This window comes from Fukomys damarensis, unplaced genomic scaffold (assembly GCF_012274545.1).
Source record: "Fukomys damarensis isolate Sample0158 unplaced genomic scaffold, DMR_v1.0_HiC HiC_scaffold_5, whole genome shotgun sequence".
Classification (NCBI taxonomy): domain Eukaryota; kingdom Metazoa; phylum Chordata; class Mammalia; order Rodentia; family Bathyergidae; genus Fukomys; species Fukomys damarensis.
Window position 1 is genome coordinate 54,118,400 of NW_022900917.1, and position 7,821 is coordinate 54,126,220.

A 7,821-nucleotide genomic window follows, 5' to 3' on the forward strand; every position below is an offset into this window, starting at 1 on the left:
ACTCAAAATCTAATTTCAGTAAAATCTGTTAAAGATTCCCCCCTTCCTAGAATGGATTTCAGAGCACACTTGCCATTATTAGTTCTAAAAAGGGGTATCACGCAGAAGCTCTGGAAAAGTCATGGGGCCACACATGCAAACTTCTTACACATCAGCAGAAACCAGGTTTTCTGGGTACATTTAAATAAACATTTAGTAAACTCCAGTTTGGAAGTGGAAAAATGGTCTTTCTATAAGAATTCCAAATATAAGAAGGGAGGGAAGGGTTAAAGGAAGGGCAGGGCAATGGAGAAACATAAGAACAAAAATTATGTAAAGGTAAAAATTTCCAATAATAACTGTCATTATATTGTATACCTTAAATCTACCAATAAAACTGATTTAAAAAAAAAAGAATTCCAATGTCTCTATCAATGGAGCTAATTTTCTTAGTTAAAAAATTGACAATTTAAAAAATTCTTTACAGAACTTTGAAGGAAATATTTTACCTATATCAAGTGATGCAGAATAATTGAGTTCTTTGCTTGGTTAGTTACTGCTCTTATGTTTCTCAGACAACTCTAATACTCTTCTGCTTAGCCTACCTTCTGTGCTGCTCAAAGTTCTCCTTTGTGTCCCTGTTAGGAAGAATAACAGTGCTTTCTAACCTCATGGCATATTACCAACTCTCATCAATCTTCACAAAACCCCTGTGAGGTAGGTAAATAAATATTCTCTCTCTTTCCCATATGGGAAAGGTGAGGCTGATGTGAGTTTCTGAGTTTCTGAGGCTGAAGACCAGGGATTAGGACTCAGGTGTGTGCAGATTCCTAGTTCTTTTGTTCCCACCACTGGAACATAGCCTCTCATGCCCCTGCATCCAGAAAGAATATATTGTATAGTATAAAATGATATTTTGTAGAATAACTTTAAGTACATTTAAAACAGTCATTATATTCAACATAAGTTTTTAATTTTCTATGAAAGCATAAATTCCATATTAATGATCACATAAAGATAACTTTTAAATAACTATTTTTTGTGGTTGCCAACTGATTGATGCACATATCTGCTGGTTCTGCAGGATTTCACAGGTATCTGAGAATCAACCATAGCCTGCCCTCCAAAGTGGTGTTGCAGTTAGCACAGAGTGATGACCCCATCTGGCTAGGTAGAGTACTTCATTTGCTGTCCAGGTAGAGTACTCATTTGATATTAGGAAAAGTCCTGCAGTGGAGGGAAGGAGGGACCCAACAATGAACCTCATTTTTTACCCATTTTGACTTGTCACTGGATATACAATTTGACACAATCAAAATGCTACTCAGGATGCTTCAAAATGTTTGGATTATCTTTAGAAATCCTCTCAAGATCTTTGCATAGATGAATATCTTTCAGTGTTCTGTGTACCTGCATATAGTCAATGCCTCATAGCAATTTCTAAAGCATAAATTCTCTCAACAAAAATTTGGTCTGAATAATTTGTCTGTTGTTCTTCCAAGCTTTAGATCAGGAAAGGAAGTAAGCACATGATTTAAGGAAATAACCATTCACCAACCCAAGACCAAATCAGAAGGAACAAGATCCACTTTCTAATGTTTCTAAGGTAGAAATATTAACAAACAATGACTGGTACAAAGGATGAGACAAGCATCTCAGATTTTCTTTCTGGGCAATGATTTTCCTTTTTATGTCAATTTTTTCTCTTTTTTTCCTGGAATTACAAGGAAAACATAAATTTCCCAATGTTATGATAGCCAATTAGTACTTGGCAATTGCAATTACATCAACAAATCAAACCTTTAAAGTTATGTATTTTTTTATTTTGGAAAAATAGTCTTCTTGATACCATAAAATTTACTATAAAATAACTGAGTCACACAATTTAAATTACTTTTAGCTTACAAAACAGAATGCTTATAATCATAATTTCTATTTGAAGAATATAAGAAATTTGTATTTCCCTTGAACCATTTTGTCAAGCAGACTCTGAATTATTAAGATTTATGAAGAACAGAAGAGCAATGATAAAATTATAAAGGACAGTGCAGGCTGAACAAGAAATTCCCTTGCCTGGAAAGAGCTTCTGGCACTCCTGCTCTAAAGGACAGCACGGCAGTCCTTTCTAGACTTAGCACAGAGCCTCCCAAACCTTTCCCATTCACGCATTTGCTGAAAGTAAATGAAAATCAAGTAGCATTTGCTCTGCATTATTTATTTCTCTTTGCACAACAAAGAGATTTTTAGCAGCAGAAAATCACCAATAACTGATTACAGCACAAAGAAATTCAATTCCATTACCTACAACACCTGAGCAGTTTGTACACCTAGACAACTTCTAACAGCTAGACAGAAAATTGTATTCTTCAAACATCTGGATTTCTCTATAAAGTATCCAAAGGTTTGCTATCATGAGGATGAAATTACCACTTGAGTAATCTACTTCTTCACTTTTCATTAGGATATCTGCATTCATGTGGACAGTCTTTATTTTTAATAACTTCTTACTGTCTACTTTGGTTTAGTGAAGATGGTTCACTAAATCATCTGGAAAATTTAAATGTTGAAAGCTCTCAAATGAAAAGACACTTAGTCATGAGGAAAAATCAGGGCTTCAGGGCAATCAATGGTCCAGTGCTTTCATTTACATCGAAAAATTGTTTTAACTGTCCATTTTTTTCACTTCCATTATTCTGAAAATTACTAACAGAATTATTTTTTCAATTTGGGAATGGATATGCAGATTAGGCAACTGATAGGATCAAGATCGAGACTATATGTAAGAGTCTAATACTGGTAAACCTGATTGTGTGAGAATGGACACAGGGGCTGTATCACTATATCAGTATATATATATGTATATATATATATGTATATATCAGCGATATAGTGATATATTTACAATGGGACAATGAGTAAGGCCAAGGTAACCCTGAATCTCATTGATATTAAAAGAGGGCTAGTTAAATGGTTCATGTTAGATAAGCAGGAATGACTTACAATATCTCTTTTATCCATCAGAAGTTCCTGGTGTGCAGAACAGTGTAGGGGTCAATGACTGAGAACCATCAAAAGGGAAGGCTTCTTTATGGAAAGAATTAACCTTAGATACAAATCTTCTAATATCCCCTCCAGTTTGCCACTGTAGTCAACTCTTGACCTTTCATTAGGGGAAACATCTGTTATCATAATTATGGAATGGCAGTGACTGCTGCTAATTTCTGCTTCACAAAAAGGCAACAATTTCTGTAGAGCAACTACAGGTTTTCTCTTTGAACACCTTACTCAGGATTCTGAATTAATAGAAACCCAATCTCTCAGCACCCAACACTGCTATAATCACTCTCACCCAGGAGTCTTGTTGAAGGGACCTATTTTTCTCTCCTATGTCCCCAAAGTCAACCAACTCATTGTACATTACAGAGTATCTTTGTGAATTATATTGGCTCTGGGGTTCAGGAAATGAACATTTTCTTCAACTTGCTGATTTTCACTGCCTGGCAATTGAAAATAAGTCATATGGTAGTAGGTCACTTTTTTGCTATTCAGTATTAGTGCTTTGGGAAAATGACTTTGCCATGATACCACTCAGTAGCTTTTGGAACATTAAAATGATTGCTTAGGAAAGAGAAACATCTTTGAGCACAAGAAAAGTGATCTCACCCCTTTCTCAAGACTACATACTGAATATATCTGATGACTTCCCTTCATTTATCTAGGGCTAACTCCTAAAACTGATAGCAAAAGACAGAAAACTTTGAAAGAAAACATGGGTGCCTAACTCTTTCGAATACTCTGAAACGATGATCTATTAACTTCTGGCAATTTCATTTTTATCTTTCTTTTAAAAAGAGAAGTGGAGAAGAACCATGATTTTTAATTACAAGACCATCTGTTTACTTATAAGTGAAAATGTAGACTTTTGCATGTTAGAATGGTGGTCTTTAAGCTCATAGACAAGGTTTTCTGGGATCTGAGAAGCAACAGCACAGTAGATTCCAGATAGAAATGTAAATGGAATTTGAAACTGGAGATGTTACAACTTAGGAAGACAGACATCAAATTATTCAATAGCTGGCGCCGTTCAGATTTGATCTCTGGAGCTGAATTATAACTCAAGCTTCACAAATTGGCTATTACAGTGCTGGCAATGGAAGTCTCATGAAACAAAATAAAAGCAGCAACTAGATTCAGAAATATTAATTATTAAACAGATGACAGATTTTTTTTCATTTTCAACATGTAGGTTTAAATCCATTTGAAACAAGTCTCCATAACGCATACCCACTCTGAACTACACAAGCCCCAGGAATCCATTGACTTTTTTTTTAAAGCAGTGCTTGCTGGCAGAAGCAAAGCAAATGGATGAATATTCATAGCATCAGTGTTGAGGAACTAGGTAGCACATATTTCCTCATCTCTCTTTCATAGAGGTCTTTTTTTTCAGGCCTGGGCCCTTCATGGCAGGATGCTGAACCAATAGCTCCTTTCCACTAACTGATTAATGTTCCCTTACAGTAACTTGATTACAATATTACAAGTCAAAAATTTGCAACATTAAAAGGGTCTGTTGAATTAATTAACTCCAAATCACCTCCAGTAAAACTTGACAAGTTCCAAGATGTTTCTGTAAAAAAAGAAAGGAATCAATAGCATCAGCAATATGCAGCTTTGTGACAGTTAAGACTATTTCTGAATCTGACTGGCTCGCTGCCACACTGCCCCTTTCTTAAGACAGGAGACAACAATTTTTCTCAGAGTATCATGCCTTTGATTCAAACCAGTATAATGTTTCAACCCAGGCTTTCAAACACATACTTTTGGAAATCCATTTCCTTTTTATGCACAATATAGCAGATAGGTTAATAAGGGAAGTTGAATAGTTTAGCTTTTTTAAAGCAGGCTTATAAAATTATAATTCTTTTGCCAGCCGATGAGTCTTCCCCAGTTATAGAATGGGGTGCTATTTCTCCCAATTTGAATAGAATAAGAAACCACAGGGGGCTCTATAGAAAACTACAGGTCAAAATTTAATTGTGTGAATGCTGCAGTGCCCAACACATTCAAATACAAGTGCTTATTTTCCAGAATCACAGTGAATTGAAATACTGGTGTGCATTAAGATGTGTTCTACTGGATTGTAATCAAAATAGGAATTTCTTACAGTGATAAAAATCTAAAATATATTTTCAACACACTTATGAATGTTTTAGTATTTACTGGTAAACAAATTAATTTGAATTAATTAAAAGTGTTTATGGGATACTAGTGCATGTCAGAATGCCACTACAAGAGTTAAATTAGCTTAAATACAACTCCATTTGTTCATACTTGTAACACTTGAAGAATTTGATTAATTCCATATTAATGTAAATTAAGCAGTAGAAAAAGGAAAGGTCCAACCCACTTGATAAAAGTAAAAGTATAACAGAAAACACAAAACCTTACATATTATGAAATTCTAATAGTAGGTGCTAAGCTTCAATAATAGCACAAGGGAAAATTTTATGTTGTAATATCTTTTTATTATTTTGATTATTTGTTGATTTGATGTTAAACACCCTCTTTGCTTTGCAAATCATCTTACCAGTAACTACAAGCTTCCTCTTGTGCAGTGCAGTGATTCAAACAGTAACAACTGTGGTAACAAAAGTAATAATGGTGACTTGAATCTAGGAATCATGGTCTGGGCTTAGCAGCATTGTTACATTAATTCTTTTAGTAATGCTTAATGAGACTCACCATAATTTCTTTCAGTTAGTCAATGCTTGCCAAATTTAATACACTTTCTCCTTTTTTTTTTCCTTTTTATTCTGCAAGGGTAAATAGTCTTAGACATTGGATAGCCAGAATTGTTTCATTCAAGCATAATTAGTTACACAAGCTACAAGTGACCTTTAATGATACACTCCTTATGTCTGCAGGAAGACAGCCACTCAGACCCTATGCCAGGGGAATTGTAATGGACTCCATGCTAACATGAGTGCCCACCAGAGCCCAGGGTTGGCTACTTCCTGAAATGGAAGGCAGCAGAGTGCTGTCATTCTGAGCTTGGGAAATCTGACTTTAGAATAACTCCTAAGAGACAGTAGCTGAGATTCTTCTGGGAGTTTGTGATTTTGAAATAACAAGTATGTGTATTTAATAAAGGCTGCTTTCCTAAAAGTAACACAGGGCAAAACTCTTGATGCTTAAGAAGCCACCTAATTTCAAGTCTTTTATTAAAAAAAAAAAAAAAGATCTCAAGACTGTCTTTGATTTTTTTCGTGCTCATAGTATTATGTCAAATCCTATGTAACCAAAGAATAGTTCAATTTTTGTAGCTTTGTTACTTTAATTTAGAATTACATACTACTGAAAAACTCCTAATGTTTTCTGTTTAATGACAGTTATCTAATGTTGATTTATCTTTGCATTTACTTCATTATCTTATTCTTCTTATTGAGGGTAATTGTTTTTTGTTCATTTGGTATTGGGGATCAAACTCAGGATCTTGAACTTTCAAGGCAGGAGGTGGCACCACTGAGCTAAATACCTGGCCCAAGGGTAATTGTTTATTATGAGCCTTATAGGAGAGTTTTGGGAAAGCTTATGTTTGTTGTTTTACTATAAAATTAATATAGATACTGGAAAGAGTAGTAGCGTGCTAGAGTAGAAAAGAGAGTTGAATCAGAAAACTCTGATTCAGCAAACTGATCTCTAATTACCAAAAAACTCTAATCACTAATCGGTGAGTTGCTAAAATGCAGAGTCCTTTTGCACTTGATTATGTATTGCCTGGCAGTCCTAGTCATAGAGGTCATGCTTATAGAGTGAATGGCAGAGGGAATCAATAATGGTTTAATGTGAAATACTGATTACAAAAGTTATCCAATCTCTTTGAGTCTCATGATGGTGATGAAGTAACATTTGGATTTCATTTAGATTCTATATTCTATACAAAATCAGTGACTTCTAATCTAACATACACTTCTGAAGACCTGCTTAAATCAAAGTAGATAGATGATTGCATGTATTTTAACACATTATACGAGACTGATCATTGAAAATTAAAAATAAAATCACCAGGGCTGACAAAGTTTTGGGTTTATTATTGGCTACCTTTTTAGCATCAGTTCAAGCAACACACATAGCTTTATACACAATGACATAATTGAGCAGGTTTTGTTGCCAGTTTATCAGCTTTCATATATACTACATTTAAAGTGAAAAGGGAAAGAATATATTAATTATTTTCTCATTCAGGTTGAAATATTTGATAAATGCTTTATTCTTTGCATCTAAGTCATCAGTCTAAGAGTCCCAGACTTAATTGATGATTTGAACTAGCAGTTTAATAATCTACTTAAATGTTAAATTTTGTTTTGTTTTGTTTTTGGCTCCAGGGATCGAACTAGGCACCTTGCACTTGCAAGGCAGGCGTCAGAACCACTGAGCTAAATCTCCAGCCCTAAATTTTAAATTGTAAGAATTAAACAAAATTTAGGGAAATGATAGCAATAAAAAAGAAAACAATGTCACATAAAGGCTTGTTAAATTTGTTGTCCCTCCTCCTCCATTCTTTTCTTCCTTTTTTCTTCTTTCCTCTCTGTCTCTCATCAGCAATCAAAGTGGAAAATTTATTTTTTAGTCTGCCTAATTGGATGACACTATCATACATGTACATTAATGTACAGAGTACAAGAAAAGTAAAGTTAAGTTACTTTATATTTATCACTTAATTTAGTGCAAAGAAAGGCCATGGAGGGACTGTTGTTTGGAATGGAGGAACTGCATTGATCTGTCTCCTATGAATTAGAGTTTCAGGTGGTTGATTTTTTTCTACATTTTTTTTTTTTTTTT

At 34.4% G+C, this 7,821-nt stretch overlaps 1 protein-coding gene across 1 annotated transcript in view; it reads right to left on the minus strand.

Annotated features, from left to right (window-relative positions):
• Nucleotides 1–356: 356 nt before the first annotated feature.
• Nucleotides 357–7,821, minus strand: part of Xkr4 (XK related 4) — a 460,700-nt gene continuing 453,235 nt past the window's right edge. Inside the window, 1 exon segment of the mRNA XM_033760729.1 lies at nucleotides 357–4,606. The gene's annotated coding sequence lies outside the window, so the exon portion shown is untranslated.